The sequence below is a fragment of the Cuculus canorus genome, chromosome 2 (assembly GCF_017976375.1).
Source record: "Cuculus canorus isolate bCucCan1 chromosome 2, bCucCan1.pri, whole genome shotgun sequence".
Classification (NCBI taxonomy): domain Eukaryota; kingdom Metazoa; phylum Chordata; class Aves; order Cuculiformes; family Cuculidae; genus Cuculus; species Cuculus canorus.
Window position 1 is genome coordinate 45,369,344 of NC_071402.1, and position 22,734 is coordinate 45,392,077.

At 41.7% G+C, this 22,734-nt stretch overlaps 1 protein-coding gene across 3 annotated transcripts in view; it reads right to left on the minus strand.

Annotated features, from left to right (window-relative positions):
• Window positions 1-22,734, minus strand: part of DTNA (dystrobrevin alpha) — a 234,136-nt gene that overhangs the window by 158,256 nt on the left and 53,146 nt on the right. Inside the window, exon 2 of one of the 3 annotated variants that reach the window (XM_054057195.1) lies at window positions 17,797-17,870. The exons of the other annotated variants lie outside the window; for them this stretch is intronic. The gene's annotated coding sequence lies outside the window, so the exon portion shown is untranslated. The remainder of the gene's footprint in view (window positions 1-17,796; window positions 17,871-22,734) is intronic. 3 annotated transcript variants of the gene reach the window in all.

The window sequence follows — 22,734 nt, forward strand, 5'->3', positions numbered from 1 at the left end:
AAGCAAAATGCACCTGACTGTATACTGTGAATCATGAATCATTGCCAGCAGCAGAAAGTATTTTAGCAGTCTAGTGATTCTGGAGTTTGGAATTAGTTCCACTTAAAAATTTAAAGGGGAAAACCAATTTCACTAATGCCCCCTTGTAAAAATGGATTTTCACAGGCAGGCAAGTCTTGGGTTAACTTGCTCCAAAAATGCAGATCCTGCCTCAGTCAGAACATTTTCTGAGATGAGATATAAAGGAACATTAAATAACTCTTCCCTTGCAAGCTAAAAATAAAACACGTGAATTCCTGCTTCCTTTCAAGATGCTAAAACAAGCCTTCAAACAGTTACTTGAGACAGTTTCACTGGTTCGTGCTACAGCCCATCCTTCCCTCCAATTTATTTTCTGTCTGTCCTTGGCAATTGTTACAGAAGGTTCAAAAAAAGATTGGCCTAGGTATTGGACCCCTATGGAAAATATGATTCCTCTCAACTCAACAAGTAACTCTTCCTACTCTTGTTGTATTACTGGACACAGAAAGGACACCCAGCTCTTGGCCTCAAGTGCACACTTTGCCTGTGCCTCAGCACCCACAGGCAAGGTTTCCCTCCCTTTGCCCCACACTCACCCTGCTCTCCACGTACATCCAGGACGGGAGTTACTACATAATCCAACATATCCCCCATCCAAAAAGGCAGCAGGCAGGTCTCCTGATACATTTTGCAGTGCCAAAGCTGGACACTGCCCTGTGCCACCAGCCCCAGCAACTCTACTGCAATCAGCCTACACCAGATAAGTCTTTCCCCCACCTGTAAGTCTTATTTGTATGCAAAATAGTGTTTTAAAGCTGTTTCCAGCATGGACATGCAGCTGAGGGTGGATTATTTTTGCTGAAACACAACAGGGGAACCTCCTGATCACTTGAATCGATTCAAGGAGCATCTGCCTGCCTGCCTGCAGGGCTTGGGTCTGCAAGGATAGCTGCAGACAGCTGTGGATTTGCCGTGGCTTACTGTTGCTGAACCATTTGGCCTGAAAGAAAGTAAATAAACCAGGCTGTGATCAAAGTGTCTTGAAATCTCAGCTAGGATATCTCTGTTCACAGCAGGAGGGGAGGATGGGGTTGAGGCAAGAGAAGAGCTGCAGTGTGTCTACTGAGGACTCTGATGGAGGCACAGCCCCACCACCACGCAACCCCACTAGCCCCACAGGGATGGATCCAGCTCCCGGGGAATCTTGGGGAGCTGGCATATAGGGCGGCAGATCTATGAGGAGGTGGAGGCAGTGCCATGTGAATGCTCTGAGGAGATAAACTCCAGTACCTACCTGATTCACAGGCAAGGTAGTAAGAAGCTTTCTGGGGCTGAATCGGGTCAGAATAATTTTCCTTAATCACCTGTATTGTCTTTTAAAAAGTACTCTGTCAAAAGAAAAAGCTGAATTATAAAAATCACTTATCTGTGTTTTTCAAAGATGTCGAGTTCCTTAAGGGACTGGTTAATTTAGCTTTTCAGTCTGTGATTATGCAACTACCCGCCCTTTTCATCCCTAAGACTACTTAAAGCACATACAAGGCTGTGCTAGAGTCTCAAATCCAAAGCTTGTGTACTAGGCTATAAAAGTTCTTTTAAGTTGATGTTAAAAATTAACAAATAAATTATTTTCATTTCCAACTAGTTAACAATTAAAGAAAATGTATTTATTAGACCTTCATGCTAAGCTTTACTGCATAACAGTAACAACCACAACAACCACAACCACAAGAACAACAACAATAATAATTAACAAAACATTAAACATTTGGGCTTACTTGCCATAACTTGAAAGCTACTTGCAAATATTTGGAAAACAAAACTGTACCAAGAATAAAAATCATGACAGAATATACAGAATATCCACCTCTGTCTTCTCAGTAATTACTTTGTAGCAACCATTCCCTTTTTTTCTGGTGCATTAGACCAACTATGAATTTAATCATCTATAAAAGTTGTTTTCTACCAAATTTCCTCATTAATATCTTCATTTAAATGAAAATCATAGTTCCAGCATTCTTATATTTAGTTACTGTGTACCAAATCTTTCTGTGGAGACACAGTGAAGAATGGGATCTATGGATGAATATTTTTTGATCAACTGCTTTATAATCTTGCAAGATGCATAAGGGACCATGTACTGAAGTACTAGTGAATGAGGGCTAATAAATATATTCTAATTCAAGGAATCTAAGGAGGAAACATGATGTTTAGGAAATGCTTTTGAACACTTCTTTTCTAGTCAGAGTTAATTACCTGGACAGAGTAAAGCACATGCCTGCGTGACTAGAAAACCATTTGGTGAGAACAAGAGGAAAATGAAACACTAATCCAAAACGCTATGGTTGTTCTCAGTGTTACAGAAGAATCCAATAAAGGTTGGACAAAGTTAAGAACTACATTGTCATTTTCAAGGACCACACAAATAAAAAAATTCTACCACATGTAGTATGTCCAGTAGTGACCAGTCTGAGGCTAAAGGTACACTAGGAAGAGAACGAAATCAGCAGAGATTAAATTAGATCCATCTAAGGTCCATTAAGTTTCACAAAAATCCTAAATGCAGTGCATTCCCCAAAATCATTTACTCTTCAAGGGTTAATTAACTACTTTCTTAAATACGATGAATTTGCATATTAAAAAAATTATATTCCCACATCTCCAAAACAATTAACTTGGGGAATTCTGTTGAGGATAGCAGCAGAAATGACATATTTTCAATCTCAATCATAACAATACACATGTATTTTTCTGGTCTGAGCTCTTACTCTGGGGGTGAGTGGGCATCCTTCTCACATTTGGCCTTACTAGCAATTAGGCAGATCAGGCAATGACCCCAGTGCTGTTACAAATGAAACGCTGAGAACACCAACAGGGCTTAGTGGTCAATAAATCCATGACATGGGACAACAGTGCAAAGCAACTACAAGGGTTAAACATATGATTAATGGTGGTTAGAGATCACCCACGTGAAATTATGGATGAGTTTCCTACTGTCTGGGAAGGTCTGGCAATTCCCGGTAGGCAATTCAGCCCTCTAGAAAAAAGCAGTGCGTATAATTTTCCAGTGACTCTCAGGACTCTGGAGCAGAACAGGGGAGATCTGGTGAGCTGGTTATTAGCTTTGGTCTTAGCAAAGACAAAACTTAGCAAGAGAATCCCTCCTATTGAAGGGCATTGGGTGAAATGGAGAAACCAGACTCTTCCCTCTAGACCTTCCATTCAAAACAAACAAACAAAGGCCAGAAACAGCATTCTAGAGGGAATGCCTTTTTTTTTTTGAAATTTCTGAACTATATTTTTATAGAAAGCAGAAAGCACTTGCTTCATTTCCTAGGACTCACAGGACTCTTTCTGCAGATAATATTGCTTGTTAAAACCACAGAGACAGGCTGTTGTGTAACATCAAGACCTCTTACTACCAGCCACACACCACTTACTACGGCCACACACCACTGTCACAGAATGCAGATCTAAGGCTTCCAAAGCAACACCACCAGCATGCACTTCTGCAGTGGCACCAAGGAGAGGTTTCGATTTACAATCAACTTTCTTGGCAACTATAAACAATGGAAAAATCAAGTAGTTCAATTCTGGTGGTTAACATTTGCGTTCAGGTGGCTGCTCTCACAGGAACTGGAGCAGCCTCTCATGGAGATGGCAAGAGAACCATGTCATAGACTCAGAGAGTAGTTGGAAGGCACCTCTGGAGGTCATCTACTCCACCGCCCTGCTCAACTGGGGCCACCCAGAGCCGCTACCCAGGACTATGGATATCCTACCCAGGAATTGCTCGACTCTTTCTAGCATGATAATACTACATTTACAAAACTATTCTCTGGGTAAACTTTAGAAGCAGGCAATTTGTAAATGCTATGACAAGTAGCAGTATTAAAAAAGAGTTAAATTGCTCTTCGAAGTTTTTAAGTAAACCAGCCATTTCACGGTGTCACAGTTCTGCCATATGGCTCTGCATGGACACAACAAAAAGCTGAAATGTGAATTCTCTGTTTTGAAAAAAATCTTGTTATTGAAATTAAATAACAGTTGAATCACAGAGAACCCAGGAAACAGGGTGATCTATTTAGAGCATTAACCACATTTTGTTTACTGCTTAGGATGAATTCATCATGCAAACGGTCCAAAGTGAGATCCTGGCAGGCTTCGAATGTGCTCACAGAGGCTGAGGCCAGAGACATTCTACATCCATATTAGGCTACAGATCAAGTCCTGAGCTGAATTCAGCAGTTCTGCTTTCCCTGAAACTTCAAAAACCCAATGGTGACAATTTACATGCAGAATTGCCACTATCAGAATACCTTTAAAGTGCATTTGATCACAGAGTTGGAGTACTAGCTATAGAAGCGTGAAACTACAACGCTGAACTGGAAACCAAGGCTCCTGTATTAGAAGATTCAAGGAGGATAAGCAGAACTCCTGAAAATGAGTCAGCATGTGTGCAGCTGGCCAAGAAGGCCAATAGCATCTTGGTCTGTATCAGAAACAGTGTGGCCAGCAGGACCAGGGAAGTGATTGTGGCCCTATACTCGGCATTGGTGAGGCCACACTTTGAATCCTGTGTTCAGTTTTGGAGCCCTCATTACAAGAAAGACATTGAGGTCCTGGAGCATGTCCAGAAGGGCAACAAAGCTGGTGAAGGGGCTGGAGAACAAGTCTTACGAGGAGCATCTGGAGGAACCGAGGTTGTTCCCAGGAGGAACAGCCTAGAGAAGAGGAGGCTGAGGGGAGACTTTATCAGTGTCTACAACTACCTGAACAGAGGTTGTAGTGAGGTGAGTGTTGGTCTCTTCTCCCAAGTGATAGGTGATAGGACAAGAGGGAATGGGCTCAAGTTGCACCAGGGGAGGTTCAGACTGGACATCAGGAAAAATTTCTTCACCAAAAGGGTTATCCAGCACTGGAACAGGCTGCCCAGGGAGGTGGCTGAGTCACCATCCCTGGAGGTATTTGAAAGACAGGTAGTTGAAGTGCTTAGGGATATGATTTAGTAGTGGACAGGTACAGTTGGACTCCATGATCTCAAAGGTCTTTTCCAACCTAGTGATTCTATACTTTTATGACTCTTGTCCCTAAGGAAAATGAAAATACTTGCAAATGAAACCAGAAACTTTAGCCTAAAGCATGAATCTAATGCATATGCCAAATCAAATTTTTTATTTATACTAGGGAAACTACAGAACAAGCCTGCTTACTCAGCACAGAACTTATATCTAAGAAAATAAATAAATCTACACCCCTAAAAATGTCACTTTGTTTACTGTTATTATTAAACTGCATTGTGCTCAGCAGTTTCAGCTGGCCTATGTAGAAGTGGTGTTTTTCCCTCATGCCTTTGGATATTGTGGATACTGTCAGGGAATCAGACAGAAACTGAACAATGGGCAGTTCTACTATATTTAAGCTTTCCCATTATACTCATTATTAGTGTATTTATTTGATTACACCTACTGTAACAATTTAACAAATTAGAAAACAGATCATCACCTAACAGTTAGAAAAATTGCTAAGTATTGTGCACATGAACAAATGTTTCCTTCACAGCCTGAAAAGGAATTGGAGCCGTGCAGTACCAGTCCTTCAGTTCACCTCTTGACTGTGATTCCCCTCACATCTACGTACAAGCACATCCCAACACAATTTGGATCAATTTGAACTGAAGCTGACAATCCTCGGAAAGTCAACATCATGATGAAACCAAATTTTTCCAGCTAGATTGCTTATACGTCTACACACATGCACCAGTAATAGTTGGCATCCTTAGGTCAGCAGAGTTACATGTTGCTACATAAACCACAGCATCATCGTCGTTTTATGTGCATTGAGGTACCAATAAAAGGTACCAATACAAATACTTCTTTGTAAACAGAAGAAAACAGAATGCCAGAGGAATTCATAAAAAAAAAATAATGCCAGAAATCAGGGCATCAGTGATTTACTGCAGGTCATTGACTATAGTCCTGGGCCCAGGAGACAAACTTCTTTGTGTTCAATTGCAAGATTTCCCCACAAACATTCACATTGCTTTTGAAAGCTAATAGGTAAATATCTCTAGAAAAACCCTGCTGAAAGCAAGATCCTGCCCAGCAAAAGGCAAGCAGACAAGCTGGGCTCTGGCGTTTCCCAGGGCAGATTTGTTCCAACTTAACTCAGGAGCTGTTAGGGAGGCAGCTTGCCCAGAATTACTGAATAACTTGCAACAGCGTGCAATGGGGTTCATAACCAATGTCGTGCAACATGATGGCAAGCGACAGCAACCAAACTACTGCTGTTTCTTTATTTGTTTCCACCTCCCTGATGAGACTATGTCTGTATTAGTAAGTGAAATTGGGCAAGGCAATTGTTCCCCCGAGCTGGAGCTGTTGCCTACACTGCTACAGCATTACAGCCGCGCCTGGCATGAGTTTGGCCCTAAACAGCCCTCCTTCCTCCAAAGGCCTCTTGGATACAGTTTGGAAGTTTGCAGGGGCCAGAGACATTTCCAGCAGTCTGTCTGCTTGTGGCCAGCCCACTCTGGAGCCTGAGTTCAGCTTTATGTACATGTGCTGTGCCGTGCTAGTTTGTCTCAGTGCCAGAGGCATCTCTGAAGTGTGTTTACTAGAACAGACTCAATGTCTTGGTCAGTGAGCTATTTAGTATGTTGAGGTTTCTGCCTCTTCAGTTAGAGATCTGAATGTGGATGTCAGACCTCCTTCCATAATTATCTAAAACCATTGCTTAGAAAAGCTCATGTTTCAAACTCAGCCTTTTGCCTTTAAAATAATAACAACAACCAGCAGCAACAACTTCCAGACCAGTTGATTTATCTGAACGAATTGCAACTTGCAATTGCCACGTGCAGTCTTAACTACCTGCCCTCCACAGCTATGAGCAAGAATCCAGACAGAGGTAGCTCAGACCTAAAACTACTTTGATAAAGATCGTATCCTTTAAACTCACTGTTTCCATGCTACATTTTTTAAATGAAATGCAGCCAGATTCTGGCTCTACTAGGGCAAACTCTGACCCTCTTGTCTAGCAATGACCATATGCGGGGAACAAAAAATAAAGATAAAACCCATCCCTATCCAAGAAACTGCCACACTCTGGGTTATAAAGAAACAAAACTCTTTGTCAGGCCTAGACAATGCATAAATAGAACTCATAAAAAGCTGCTGTGCCTCATAAAAAGTACTTCAGTTTTAATAGTTTCTCTACAAATCAATATTTTATGTTCAAGTATCCTTTATTCCAAATAGAGACTATTAAATGAACAGAGGTGGTAATAAGCAGGAAAAATCCTAGGTGAATATGAAAACAAAGATGCTCTCAAACAGATTTGCTTCTATTCACAGTGCAGAAGGACTGACAGCACCAAAACCTTCTAGCGAGAAAGAAAAAAGTCAGACAACACAGTATTTTACAAAGCAGTAATTTTGGTATATGTTGTGCTGCCTATTACTTCTTCATTCAGTGCCTACAATGTTTTTTTCTGTTCTGCTGTGTAAGGTGTGAATTCCTGGGACAATCAGCAAATCATATGGTATCATGTATCTTGTGATCTAACATATTTTATCTGAGAGGGCAAGTTTTGCTTCCTTTAGCATCCAGCCAGAGGCAAAATTTCATCTCCAAAGCTATGTTTAATTTCAGTAGACTAAGCCCACTCTAACTGACATCCTAAATCCACATCCCAGCTGATCATCCAAATGGCTTTGTTGTTTAAAGGCCACTTGTTTCATATGACTGGAGAGTAATTGTCACCCATTCTCACTTCCAATTACGCAGCTGAGATTTTAAATCTTTTTGGAATCTAGGACTTTTTTCCTTCCTTCTAAGCCTTTTTTTCTAACCTCATTTGTACACAGAAACCTGAATTTTGTTTGTAAACAAAATGCTGTGGTAGGGGTCTGGTCAGAACACCTAGTACAAGGCAGGACGGCAAAACGAAAATCTCACTTGTGCTCTGCACTCTCATTTCCCTCTCAAGCCTCCAGCACACACAATGCCTTCCTTACCCATCTGTTACTTCTCATCATGGATACTGAGGGATTCTTATCTCTGCTGCTCTTTTTGTAAAGAAGTCGCCTATATGCTGCACTATATTTTAGACATCGAAGTGATGACTGCTAGTCTAGGCTTATGCCAACAGCTATATCAGTTTTGGGGTAACTGCTGGCAACCCCAGCACCATACGAGCAGAGAAGATGACTTTGGCACCCAGCCTGGCCGGCACAGCAGTTATTTCTGTACACACGAAACCATTTGCAACAGCAATATAAGCTTGCAGTTGCTTCTGTCTGCATATCAGCTCATTCAGTTCAGTATCTTTTTTTTCTGTAATATGAAGTTCATAATTTTCCTGCGTTATCTAAAACCTGGGAAACATGTCTGTCCATGGTTCTTACCTGTTACTCTCCAGTCCTCACGTATTTTCATTTGAGCAGCTGATAATCTATTCATTCTGGTAGGATAGCCCAGAGCATATATTTAAATAATAGCTGAGGTTCAGTATAGCTTTCTTAGCCCCTTAACACATCACTATACCAAGACCTGTGGTTTAACACATAAATTACAGTACATGAAATAGACTATTCCACTGAAGAATTTAGGAAGGCTTCTCTGGAATAAATTGCCGGAATGTGGGATTTCTTTTTATTTGTTTCCAAACATGTATTTCCCCATAGTGGCAAAAACTGCCTCGCATTAACAAAAGGCCCGGCCTTTAATAAACCACTTAACTACATATTTTTACTTTTCCTTTCATTTTTCAGCTGATGAATTATTTTATAATTTTGGTAACTATTCATAGAGTTAAGAGTCACGCCTTCCACACCCTCTCCATGTTCTTTATGCCTTGGCCAAAATATTTCTCATCCAGCAGTCAAGAAACATAAGGTCCAGTGAGGTAAACAGCAGAAATGAGCATAGAACATCCTGCAAAAGAGATCAAAAAAAAATCCCAAAGGCTTCTTTATTGCAGATCACCAAGGGGAGGACTTATTTGTGGTATCTCCACTCCCATTTGCCAGAACTTTGTTCCTGTTTTCAGCAGGTAGAAGTTGGCTTTGTAAATAACACTATTACTTGCACATTTTGCCTGTTATTTATCCTTAAGCCATTACTAACAGAAAGGAAACTGGTGCAGGAGCAGTGAGGCTGAAAGCAAGAAAGGACCATATAAATAAGACCCCTAGAAAGGAAAGTGATCTCACAGCATTATAAATTGCGAAGTTATTTTCCATGGTAAGGAATTTATTCAGTCAGATGTAAGAGGATTGGGGGACCACTAGAGAAATGAATCCAAAAGTATTATCCTGCAAGAGGACCTACAGGAAAGCTGGAGAGAGGCTTTTTATAAGGGAGTGCGGTGGTAAGATGAGGGGTAACAGTTTTAAGCTGAAAGAGGGGAGATTTAGATTAGGTAGCAGGAAGAAATTTTTTACTGTGCAAGTCGTGAGGCACTGGCACAAGCTTCCCAGAGAAATCATGGATGCCCCATCCTTGGAGTGGTTCAAGGCCAGGTTGGATGGGGTTTTGAGCAACGTGATCTAGTGGAGATGGCCCTGCCCATGGTAGTGGGGTTGGAACAGGATGATCTTTAAGGTCCTTTCCAACCCATACGTTTGATGATTCTCTTGATTTAATAAGCAAGAAATACATCCATCCAACCACAATGAAAAAAAGGAAGAGAGCTAAAAGAGAACAGTAGCAACAAAAAAATGCAAAACCAAAGAGAGGGGTAATCCTAACATCAGACAGACTGATGACAGGATTCTTTTTTACTCAGTACTGGCCAATGCTCCTTAACCAAGGATTCAAATGTTCATGTATTTATTTTCCTTCTGTTTGTTTTTTTCCCTCTGACATCCCTTTAGCTAAGGGTTGGAAATATGGCAGAAACCTCCAAGTTGTGAAAATCACTTTTTCATAAATCAAAATGGACATGAACTTTCAATGTAAGCCACTTTCTTTCCCCTGAGAGAGTTCTGCCTAAGAACAAGAATGGTCCCAGTCCCCTTTTCTGCCCGTTCTCCCAGAAAGCAGCCAGAAGTGTATATGCCACCTGTCCCTCACATGGGTAACATGTGGAAGCCCACAGTGCTTTGGGATCCTCAGTCAAGGTTGTTTGGAATGCTAAGCAGTGTAACTACTACAAAGCTTTAGTTGGTTCTGTCACCTTTATTCAAGCAACGAGGACAATGCCACGTTATATGCAGAAGTATTCCAGAGGAATTAGGTAACAAGAACGTTACCTGCTTGTTTGCTTTAGCAGCATTTAAAAGGTAGGAGATGCCAAAGTTCTGGCTGACAATGAAACTGCTGCACTGCCCTCCTTGTGTGTAAGACTTATGAGCACATTCTTTAACTCCTCAGTATACACTTTTTTTTCACAACCACCTCCTCACTCAGTGCACCATTCTGTTGTAAGCCAGGGGCTGGAACTCTGTGTCTCCAGAAGCAGCATAAAGACAAATATAGCAGGAAACTTCTCAGGTGCTCCAGGACTAAGGAATGACTCTGGTGCCAAGAGCAAGCATGCAGGCTCTTCAGCACCTGCAGAGGGGCTGGATCTATCAAAGATCTTTACCCGCAGCCAGTTCTCAGCACAGGTAAGCTGCTCTAGATCTATTTACCCCCAAGGGCTAATGTGTAGGGCTAATGCATAGGTCAAATGTGGGCAGATTTGCACAGGGACAAGTAACAGAAGTGCTCCTCACACAAAGGCCATGTGCTCTACTAAATTTACATCCCTGCTCTGCAGTATAAGAACACTAAAGCTGGCCTGAAAAATTTCTGTTCAAATGTTAAAAGTATCATAAATACACTGAAAACCAGGACACTATAATGGGAACTTTCCTAACTGGTGGTGCTAGCAAACTATTACATTGTCAGGATTTGATCTGTTTTGTTTATCACAGAGTGGAGGGAAGCAGAAAGGAGGCAGAGCTGCCAGCCACACTCAGACAAGTCCAGATAAAACTGTTCCTTGGCTAGTCTGGCAGGGAGAGACACAAAAGGACAGCTTCTTGTGTCTGCCATGGCCTTACAAAGCAGTATCAGACACATGCACAACACTCAGATACAGAAGGCTTTCACAACATGAATAGCCTGTACCTTTCCCAAGGTCATGTGCCTGAAGCCCACAGCCAGCCACTTACGCGTCAGTGGAGCCATAAAGGCTGTCCAGATAAAATTATCGCAGTCATATTTCAGCAGATGAAAAAGAAACCCGAGATGCATACTTGGATTAGAAGCAAGAAAGAGGATACCTGGACAAGCAACAGGCAATTCTATTTGTGTGCTGAAAGGAAAACTGGAGTAGGTTTCACACAAATGGACCTTCAGAAAAACTGGACCAAAACAATTCCTTCTTCTAAGGCAGTACACGAGCATTTCCAGCTCCACATGATGATGGCGTGGTCAGTACTGTACCTCATATCTGTCTGTGGGACTATGAGGAACTGATGACACTGATGTCTCCTTTCCTAATTCAACGATGAATTTAAAATGTTTCGGCAATGAGATGCATAGGGCACAAAAGATCACGTCTAGAAGCCAAGCTCTGAATATATGGTTTGCAGTTCTCTGAACAACTCCAATGTAGTGAAAACTGGTGGAGGTTTAACAGCTTGCCTTTTACTTTCTGCTAACTCCAAAATTTAAAACAACAAACAAGCAGCTTGCAACATGTTCTTAGCCACTTCAATGCAGTTGTGTCTCTGTGAGCTACAAAGAGAAGGCAAAGTTTCAGAATTTTTAAGTGCCCATTATGTAATAAATAGTGGGCATTACACATTTTAGTAGCTGCAGGCTGGGAAAGACTAGATTTTGAATTGCAATAATGTATTTAATTTCCTGGGGTCCTAAAGTCCTATTAAGTTCTCTCCTCATGTGAAGAGAACTCCTGGCACACCAGGAACTCTTCACTTCATAATGAATTACAGTCAGATACAGCTACCATTTGGAACATTATAATACCAATGTTCTATTCAATAATCATACTTGTACAGGATGTTGCTTTTAAATTTGTAAGTGAGTTTTTGCACCTCTTACCTTTAGCAATGCGTGATCCTATCTTTGGACTGTCTGTGTCACTAATAGGAAGTGACACTTCTTTACCAAGGATTCAAATTTCAGTTGACTTTCCATTCTGTCCTGGACAGGTGAATGAATCAGACTGTCAATTTTGTAATAACAAGTTGAATTTTAGTTTTAATAAGATTTCCGGCAGAGATTATTTTCCAAGCAGTTCTACCCATCAATTTTCTATAGGGTCAGAAGAACTGTTGTTCTGGATCATGAATTGCATATGACAGCATAAAATAAGGATCAATTATAAGTACAACATCTGATAAGTAGGAGACAAAATATAAGGAGTTCACTTTAATAAACAGTTGAATTGTGAGTACTAAGGTCTGGCATCGAAAGCAAAATGGGAAAAACTTGGCAAAAAGAACTACACTTTAACAGTGTGACTCCCATGCATGTTTTCCATAGACTTCATTAAGAGCTACAGCTGCTCAGCATCTCTCAATACCAAACACAAGTGTTAATATTGCATTTAGAGCTATGGAAAGTATATGTGTGTGATGCACTGTCCACCACTAGCACCACTGCAATTCAGATGAAAAAGAGTTATCTTATGAATGAAAAATGAATTTATGAATGAATGGATGTTTTTTCCCCAAAAGCCATAAGGGCAGAGAGCAGTGGGGAACCAGAAAGGTGGGAGTTTCTTTTCCTGTTCCTCAGACAGTCTGATGTCCTTTTGGGTTTGACCCCACGAGGACAGCTAAAGCACAAATCCCGTCTTGGGAAACCTTCACTTTTGTCTCCACTGAAGACCCTCTCTCTTCCTTGCCTGCAACCATACAGATCCAACTTATTCAAGACTGCTGCTGGCAAGGTGAAAAGAGAGGGAAGGCCATTCCTCTCACCACTCCTCAGTCAGAGAATCTGCGAAGGGCACAGATGTGCAGCACCTTGGTCTACAAAGGGGTCATGGAAAAGGGAGAAACGGAAGAATAACTACAGATCAATATGGAAGCCCAGAGTATGAACCACTTACGGTTTTCACCACAGTAGGGCTCAGAATGGCATCAGTGCCAAAAAATTCTGGTTTAAATTGTAAAGCTTTCATGGTATCATCATGCTGGTATAATAGTTTTAGCACAGTTTCACTAGACAAACTCAGATTTAAATACGTCTGTCATTTTAAATACTGCTACAGGATTCACAATTGCTCTATTTTACAGTATTAAGAGTGGAAGGGAATTAGGTGGGAACCAGATATTTATTAGAAAGACTTTTCTTGCTAGGAGAGCGTCAATCTCTTTTGCCCAAACTTTAGCATTGAAAAAAAGAAGACCGCTTACAAGCATTAAATCTGTTCTCTCCTGTTGCTTGTGCCACTTCCTACAATATTTGGAAAATCCCGATCTTCATTTAAAAGTTATCAGGTGTGGCTATTAATTCCAATTTGTTGCCTACATCAAGAAAGGAATTCAAAGTGATACACACTATCTCCATTCTACTAATGTGGTGCAAAGTTGCTTTAAAACCACTGCAGTTCTGCAGCAGGTCCTTTCCCTTGCCCAGTTATTACCCCAAATTACCCCAAAGCAAGGGAGCAGAGGGAGCAATGCCCAGGGATGAAGAAAGATGCTCTGCATCACTGCCCAATGGTGAAAGTTCTCTTAATAATAGTAAAACTGCTCCAAAAACAGGAGTCAAACCAGATCCTGCAAGCCTTGAATTCCAAGAAGTGCTTCAAAGGTCTTCTGCCCTGCCAGCTCCACTGTGAATGAGCATCATCCAGGGAATGTTTCCATGGGCCACCACAGACAGACATCAACTTCTCTGCTCCCTCCTTGACTCGCCCAGGTAGTAGGGCAGGTTCCAATATTCCAGCTCTATGCTGGTTCCAGCTTCAGCAGTTGCTAATACACTGTGCATCATCACTGGGCACAGCACGGTGCTTAGTGAACTCTGTAGCTTGTGACTGGCGTTGGAGTGCATCCCACCAGCCTGGGGAAGGGACAGAGAGGAGCTCACGTTGCCATCTGCAGACACGTGTCCAACATCCGAATGGGAAGTGGGGACACTACACTTGAAGTTTTCTTAATTCCTTTCTTTCCTTTCCTTTCTCTTTCTGTTACTGGTAACATTTAGAAATACATAAGTCTGAAGCCAACCCAGGGATAAAGCCCTGTGAAAAAATGATAGCTAAGCTAGATTTATCACAGTTTCATTCATTTGAGAAATCTGATTACAAAGAAAACAAATCGTGATTGTGAGAGCTGTCCAAGCAGGCAAACCCCTTGCACATGAGCAGTTCTTTTGAAATGAAGAAACACCAAGCCCACTGTGGACTTCCCTTAAAGACAAAAGCTTGTAGAAATGGGGCCAAAATATACGCTCCCACAGGTGTACAGATACATATACATATATGTCACCTGTGTATATATACACATACATACATAGTCACACTCTAAAGGTACCTTAACCTGGAGTCACTCAAACTAGTATATTTCAGCTTTTGCTCTTCAAATCTGTGACAAGAGTATGATGATGGACACTTAAGAAAGTTTCCAAAGCCCACAACCATCTTCACTGAAAAGTCTTTTCACATATCTTTGTACTCAAATTACAGTACTAAAAAATATCATTTTAATAGCTGAGTCTTATAAATTAGTAATGTATTGTATTACACATAAGTGCTCTCTTGTTTCTAGGAACATTGAGTTAGGTAATATTCTCATTTGTGATTCATATGCATGTTCTTTTATAATTACAGTGCAATAACAGTTTCTGGGGAAGTGGTTTTTAAAAGTATGTCGGGTGCTACAGGAGAAGATCAGAGTGTAACAAAACTTACATGGAAGCAAAAACTATGCATGAATAATGGCACCAGCTTAAACAATAGACTGAATAAACACACGTACTTCTGAACAGGATGGACTGAATTCCTCATTCTAGCAATTAAACGCGGAAGGCTACATTCAAATGAATAAGCTGAGCAGATAAGCTCACACTTATCACCACAACCATTTGCCTCAAAAATATATACATGCATGTGCCTGGTTTCCCATCAGCAGAGAGACTGTCACTATAAGATGTCAACACAAATCTTTAGAGTGTTTGGGATCCTATAAACAGAGTAAACACATACGTAAAAGCAAATAGTAAGAAGTGAACCGGGCAGTCTTTATTTCAGAGAACAGACGCAGCCAGAGCAGATGTGATGACCTCAAGTTCATATCCTGGCATTATCAGGAAGCAGAAACCAACTGCAAAACGTGCCAAATGTTGCACATCAGCATCTAGTCACCTGTTGTTTTCCTTTAGTGAGGGGAGACACTGAGGCAGCAACTGGAAAAGACAGTTTGCTTGGCTGCTTGAAATAAAAGGAAATACTTTCTGTAAGCATGCAGTAAGCAGAGCACTGAACAACTCAAAAAGCAGCTCCCCTGAAAGTTTGAGCAAAATTCCGCATACTGACTGCAGCACTTCTACTCCTGCCCATGTAGCCCTGGTGGGGACTCTTGAATCTCACCTGTCGGTGCTAAAAAATACAAAACAAATGGGTTTCCAGCTTAGCCATCTGCACCAAATTGTTCAGCTGCAGGGCTTTGGCATTTATCTTAGTAAAAGTAAATTGCAAGTGCAGTGATCAGCCAGCGAGCAGTAGTCTTTGTGGAATTACTCGGTCATCCAGACTGATTACAAAACACAAAGGCTAGCTTATTGCTTCCCAAGGATTAAATAAAAATAAAAACTGAAGAGGACAGCCTAAGTCTTGACTTAAACAATTGAGGCAATGAGCACAGAACAAAACAAGTTCAAAGTGTTTTTTTTCCAGAAAATGATACAGCTATAATAAAAATTACAGACTTGTTCAGAATAAAAGAAATGCAGCAACTAACATATTTTACCTATACAAGGTTTATTTTTGAGTAATTGTATTGCAATGCAATGCTTTAAAGGCAATCTCCAAATATCACAATGCTCATTTAATTCAGAGCTATATGGACCTCATTTTGCCAAAATAAGCTAGAGAACAGACAACTCTTGTGCCTTAAATTGCTCTAAGATTTCTGTGTAGCCCTTTTCCAGAAACACTAAGCTACAACGTAATGTGAGAAAAGACAAGTAGCAAATACCGAGATTTAGACTGAAAGTTTGTCTTTACTCCCAGGTGAACAGAAAGCTCCAGACTTGTGTCCAAATATTTCAAAAGCGTCAGTGCAAGAGAGTGACTGGTATAAAGACAGTCCCTACCTTCTCCAATTACATGAACTATCAGACTGAAGAAAGAAAACTTTCTTTTCCCCCTACTATGATATTTATTTTCATTCCTCTCAACAGCAATCTAGTCTTTTATGGGGTGTAATGGCACTCTAAAATCTTAAGTGTGAAGGTCATGAACTGAATTGGCTCAAAGGCTAAAAAATAGTTTAAAAAATCTAGTACCAACATCAATTCAGCAGTTTAAAAAGACATAATCATTATTAAGCCTGTCTGATTGTTTGTGTATATGAAGGGCTTCAGGGGGATGGAAAATCTGATAGACTTTCTCTGATTCTGATTGTAGTAAAACTTGGAAGTCCTTGGATGTCCTGCAAGGCCCTGCCAGTGGGACCAGCCCCTGTGCTAAGAAATGCTGTTCCGTCACTGTGAGAGACACGCAGGGGAGACTTCCCAGCTATTTCTCAGCTGTGAATGCCAGGAGCAGTGCCAGGTCTCTACGTGTGTGCCAAGCTGCCACCCAATGGCAGAACCAGATGGGACCATCTCCACACCCTGCCCTTGGGCTGCACTGGCAGAAAAATCCAGAAATGCTAGCAAAAAGAGAAGCATGGTGCATTCAGCAGACTCCCCAGTCTGGACAGTGGAGGGACCAGGACTGTTGCCAGCACTGCACAACGTACCTGCCACGCTGCTTGCACTGAGGCCGAGAGATGTGGGGCCTGCTCTCACCCCTCCCATGGGACTGCAGGTAAAGGGCGGCATGTTCCTGTACTTCTGCCTACCCTCTCAGATGTCTGCTCTCACCCATCCTGAGTGCGGTCAGCAGGATCACTCCCTCACTCTGTCTGCATGCTATATGACTCCAGTGTTGCCTGGGCTTTCATGCTCTACTTTTACACAGTAAAAACAACAAAGGGTTTCTGCTGAGACAGAAGTCAGTACAAAGTACTACTAGAAAACATCCAAGCAAAAGCCACCCCCAATAGAAAAAAAGAGAATTCGGGGTGCACAAAACAAGTCTATGCTGTTAACAGTGTTGTGTGACTAACTTAAAGGCCCTTTTCTACCTCTACCTTCTGTGCGGTAATACCAAAAGGTTTTAAAAAGCACTCCAAACGCCTGAGTCTGACCCTAAGAGGATAAAAATCTTAACAGAAATTGCACATGGAATCCTTTTCTTTCACAAGCTTCAGAAACACATTCTTTGAAATCCCCAGAGCTCTTCTTTCAAACAACGTGGAGGTGCATAAATGTAGCAAAGAGCAAAGGTATTATGGGGCATATTCTTCTCTGCCTTTCATTGCATTGTACAGCTGCTCACACCTGGACCACAAGTTCAAAGTTTGAATAGAAATTCTGTCAATGTCTGACAAAGACTTTGCACTCTGTATCAAAAAGCATCCATTCACATTTTTAACAGTATTTTTTCTCACCAAGAAGAAAGTTTTCAAACATAAATCGTATTTCTCAAATCCACTGCTGGTACCCAAGTGCTCCCCATGAAGACAGTTAACTGCACCCTACCCGTAAAAATGATGCTCCTTCGATCACTTGCTCTGTTCCCTGCTTCTTCTGCCTCAGAGTGCTCAGATCAGATCCTGCCCCAGAGAAAAAGCAGAGTCAAAGGCTTGGGATACTCAGAGCCGAGTCCTGGAGTCAGGCTGCAGGAGGATCAGGGAGTACTGGGCTGAAGCGGCACGGAAGGGAGATATAGCAAAGTGCGCTATCACTCAACCATCACCCACAGGTAATTGAGAGCATCTTAATTTGAAACCGCTGGTCACCATCTAGTGATAAAATAAGGAGACACCAAGTGAGTGAAAGCAAGCTCGCACATACTAGGATATTTTACGCACACTACATAATGAAACCCATTGTCACCTCAATTCATACTGCTGTCTCTCTCCCAGTTTAATACAATTTGTGCTAGCTTTGTCTCTCCTTCACTTCAATTAAAAGCTGATTTCATCTTTCCAACAGACCGCATCGCAGACACATGCACACAGCCTTCCAATTGAAGACACTTCAAACATGAAAGGAAGTTAAGTGCAAAAGACAGCAGTTGAGACCCACAAAGTTATGCCACTCGTAAAAACAGCCACAGAAGACAGACATTGGGATGAATATGTTAAACAAGGCAGAACAGAAGGGTCAGAAAATGACCGGCTTTCTCCCTACTTCACAACTCTTACTTGAGTATTTATTAATCCTGGGACAGTGGCAAAATTATGCCCAGCTGACTTTCGAAAGAATGAATCATTCCCTGACATGGAGAGATGTTTCAAATACACGTAACACCTTTAAACACTCCAAGTGCTCTACTTCTAATTATTTTCACAACATATGAAATATTTGAGGAAAATGTATATGATATCTTTAATTTGCTGATTACCAGCTGGCTCTTATCGCACATTATTAAGCTACTAAGGCAGTGACTAACGCCTCTGACAATACTAAATTACCAACAACACCTTGTGGATGAACGTGACCTGAGTGGCCTAGAAAGAATAAGCTGCAGGTGTTTATTTTCAGATAAAGATAGTTTATTAATCCAGGGATAAGACAACAAACATTAATACCACATGCCTGAGAGCTGAGGCGTAGGGCTGCACCCCAAGCCCCTTGTGCTGCCTACCCTGCAGGCTTCGCCATGCCTTCATGACCGGAGTAACCCAGACACCTGCATCCTGTCCTGTTTCCTTGCAGGACAGATGGGGAAAAGTGAGAGCACTCAGCATTACTCTTCAGTGGTATTTTAGATGTTGTGGGCTTTGCAGTGTGGCCCCCCAGCTCTGTGACTTCAGCGGGGCACTGGATGTGCCAAGGTGGAGCTGTACCACACACGGACATTAAGGAATCCTCCACTTCCAGCCTGGCAGTCCCAAAGACTGCACACCCACACTCGTGTGGTTTCACAGGTTGGGGGGCAGTGCTAGTTTGCGCACCTCAACAGGGCCAGGACCTATGCCACACCTTTGTGCATCTCAGTTCTTCTCTGGTGTGAAGCAGGTGAGGGAACTCCTGGTGAAGCAAGAGCAGGCTGCGGCAATTCCCTTCAGCCTGTGAAGGGAAGGGCTGCTCAGCCCCAAGGGAGTCTGGGGTCTCAGAGACGGCAACAACTTTGCATCAGGGAAGACGAAGGGAATGTGACTGCCCATAAAATGTTCCTCTGCACAATTGCAGCTCAGGCACAGCTCTTTTCCCCTCACCTCTGAATACATATCTTTTTTTCCTTTTTTTCAGTCAAAGCACTTTCTGCCAAACTGATTACATTAATAATATTATAGCTTGGACGGGAACTTACACATCTTAGTACTAAGTGTGTGAAATAACATTACTCTCCTTTCCAAATCCCCCTGGAGTGCTTAGGAAAGCCAGTCTCTTGTGCAGTTGCATTATAAAACTGCTGAACAAACCTATTCTGCTGCAACAGGAAGGGACACATTTTCTTCCCTACTCTAAGTAGGTCAACGAAAACATGATGTTGTGAGGATGAAACTGCTTTCCTCCATACTCTTCCCCCTAATGACAGTTTCAAATCACTCCATCTTCATTATGTTTCTAGTGTTAGCTGTAACATTGTAACGTTATTAACAGCTGATATGCTGGTGGTCCTGAAGTCTGTGGTTTGTGCTTCCTTGCAGGCTTTTTCTAGCCTCAGGTATATGCATGCAATTCCTACACAGGATACGTCATCGCACAGCTAAGAAAAGCCCGCAAAAAAATCTGGATGTGAAACGCAATGATAGATTAAGTACAAAATTTTGACTCTCAGCTCTTGAGACTCACATTGAGCTTTTACATCACTGGGATGTCCTTTTGAGGATAAGAGTCTATCTACTCTAAATCTAAAGTAGCTACACTACGAAGAGCAAACTTGTTCTGAATTAAAAGTGGCATAAACAAAGCCAGAGTATTTTCAGTGGAACTATTCCAATATATAGCACCTGGAGACTTTTGTGCATGCATTTCATCAGGAGGGATTAACCAGTAGCTGGAGAAACATTTAACTTGCAGTTACAGCTATCTGAATACTATATGCAAATTAAATGCCACTGGTAATAAAAAATACATTTTGGGGGAGAACTGCCTTCCCCAAACAGAAAAAGGAAAAAAAATTACATTACACCAAAGAGAACAGAGAATGACTGAAGTTTTATCAAACGAAATTTTAAAAACCAAAATAGATGCTGCGTTTTTAACTCTCTCTCTCTGTTTTAGAACAGATGGTGTAAATTAGTTTTGTTGACATTATCTGCGAAAATGAAAAAGTAGTTAATTCACCTCATGTTGTAAACTCTCTCTCATCCACACAGGCACACCAAAGACCCCCTTCTCGACTCTAATGTTTGCCATAGCAAAAGTTACACACTTTTACAACCCACTCCTTATATCCTCATCCTGAAAACAACTGGCCTCCCTAGGACAGTAAAGCTAAGCACATACAAGTGGATACCACCCTGTCCTCAGTGGGAATTTTTTACCCTATAAAAACCCATGACTTCAAAGGGGACTCGGATTTCATCCTAAGAATCCAATTACGTGTTTCAAATTTAGGATGGACTGTCAAGTACCAGCTGACAGAGTACTGTCTCCAAGTATTTCAAGACAATGATATCTGAGCTGAAATGCAAAGCCAGCTGTTTATACCTTGACCACTTATGTAAGGAACATTTCACAATGAGGAAATTATATGATTAAGTTTGCCTCTGCACCTCAGCAAAACGTATCCCACTCTGCAGAGACATATTTCCAACCATAATTTATAAAGTATGTCTTTCATTAAGAAAATAATTCCTCCTACAGTATTATCACCAGTATCACCAAATCGTAAGGAGAGTAGAAAAGATACATAATCCACCTCCCACTGTGATATAAAGTCAGATACACTTCCCTTGTGTTTTTTAGCCATTCCTAACACCTCCAGTGATGGAGAATCTACAAGGTCCACTGGCAGTGTATTTCAGGGATAGCATTTTCCTAGTTTACTTCATCCTGCTTCACTTTAAACTCGTTTCTCTTTGTCTATGCCACAGAAAAGAGATTTACTGGCCTCCTCTCTGCAAGAGCCTGTTCTGTGCTATCTGTGCTTGAAAAACTGCCTGTCTCCTATCCACTCCCCAGCAGGCTGCTCTTCTTTAGGCACAGCAAACACAAATCTTCCAGGTTTTGTCCCTGGGGCATGCCCTCTGGATTTCTGGACATTTTTACTGCCCTCCTCTCCATCTCCAAAGTGGCTGGCATTTTCTTGAAGAGCAGTGCTCCAAACCGAAGAGCACTCACTAATGTGGAGATCACTCCCTGCACACTGTACTCCTGTATGCATCCCAATGTGCTTTTCTTTTTTTTCTTTCTGTCATGCAATAGCTCAACACAGACAATTCGTGTTCAACTGGAGATCCACAGTAATCCCTATGCTTTGAAGAGCTACTGTCTCAGCAGTCACTCCCCAGCCTGTACTGGTGTCAAGAGCTATATATACAGCTCAGTGAACCCTCTGGAGCTACACAACACCACTGCTCACCCTCTCTGCAGACCCAGTGAGCACCTTGTGATTCTGCCTCATCAAACGCACCGAGTTGTGTGTAGTTCTTAGCACACAGTGAAAAATACTGCAAATCCAGCAAGGACTGAGCCAATATTTGCATAACCTTTCCTTCTTTTTATTTGCCTGCTCTGTCTGCTAGGGCAGAGTGGAAAAACAATTATGACTATTTCTTCCAAGGCTGAGATACCAAATTTTATTTCCTTGGTCTATATTGAGTCTGTCAGCATATATAGTCATGCCTAATACAAGCCCAAGCAGTCACATACAGTCATGTACAACAGAAAAAAGAAAGGACTAATGTTCTTTGAAACAGATACGCCCAGACTGGCAAGGCTGAGGCTGCTCTCTGGCTAAGCCTGTTTTCTCTTGGACATAACAGAGTAGATGATTTACTCGGTACTTCATATGCATAGTTACAAATGCTGAGGCTTTGTATGCAAGGAATTTATTTCCAGTGAGTGGCCTGAAAAATTATTATTCTATGGGTTTACTCTATGCTTTTTCATAGAGAATACACTGTTTCAATGTGGATGGCTATTAAATGGCAAACCAGAAAAGATGAGGCCCCTTCAGTCCCTGTTACCACCAAGTTGTAAGTAACTGCATGACTCTCAGCAGACACCTACTCACCTTTCAGTGAAAAGGCCTCATCTTGTCAAGAATTCACCTAAGCATGAAAACTATTTTAAAAAAGTTTCAAACTCTAGCACTTCCAACCTAGTGCAGATGAGGGCCACAAAGATAATCAGAGGTCTGCAGCACCTCCCATAGGAGGACAGGCTGAGAGAGTTGGGGGTTGTTGAGCCTAGAAAAGAGAAGGCTCCGCTGCAAGGCAGCCTTCCAGTACTTAAAGGAGGCCTACAGGAAAGATGGGGAGGAGCTCTTCATCAGGGATTGCAGGGATAGGATGAGGG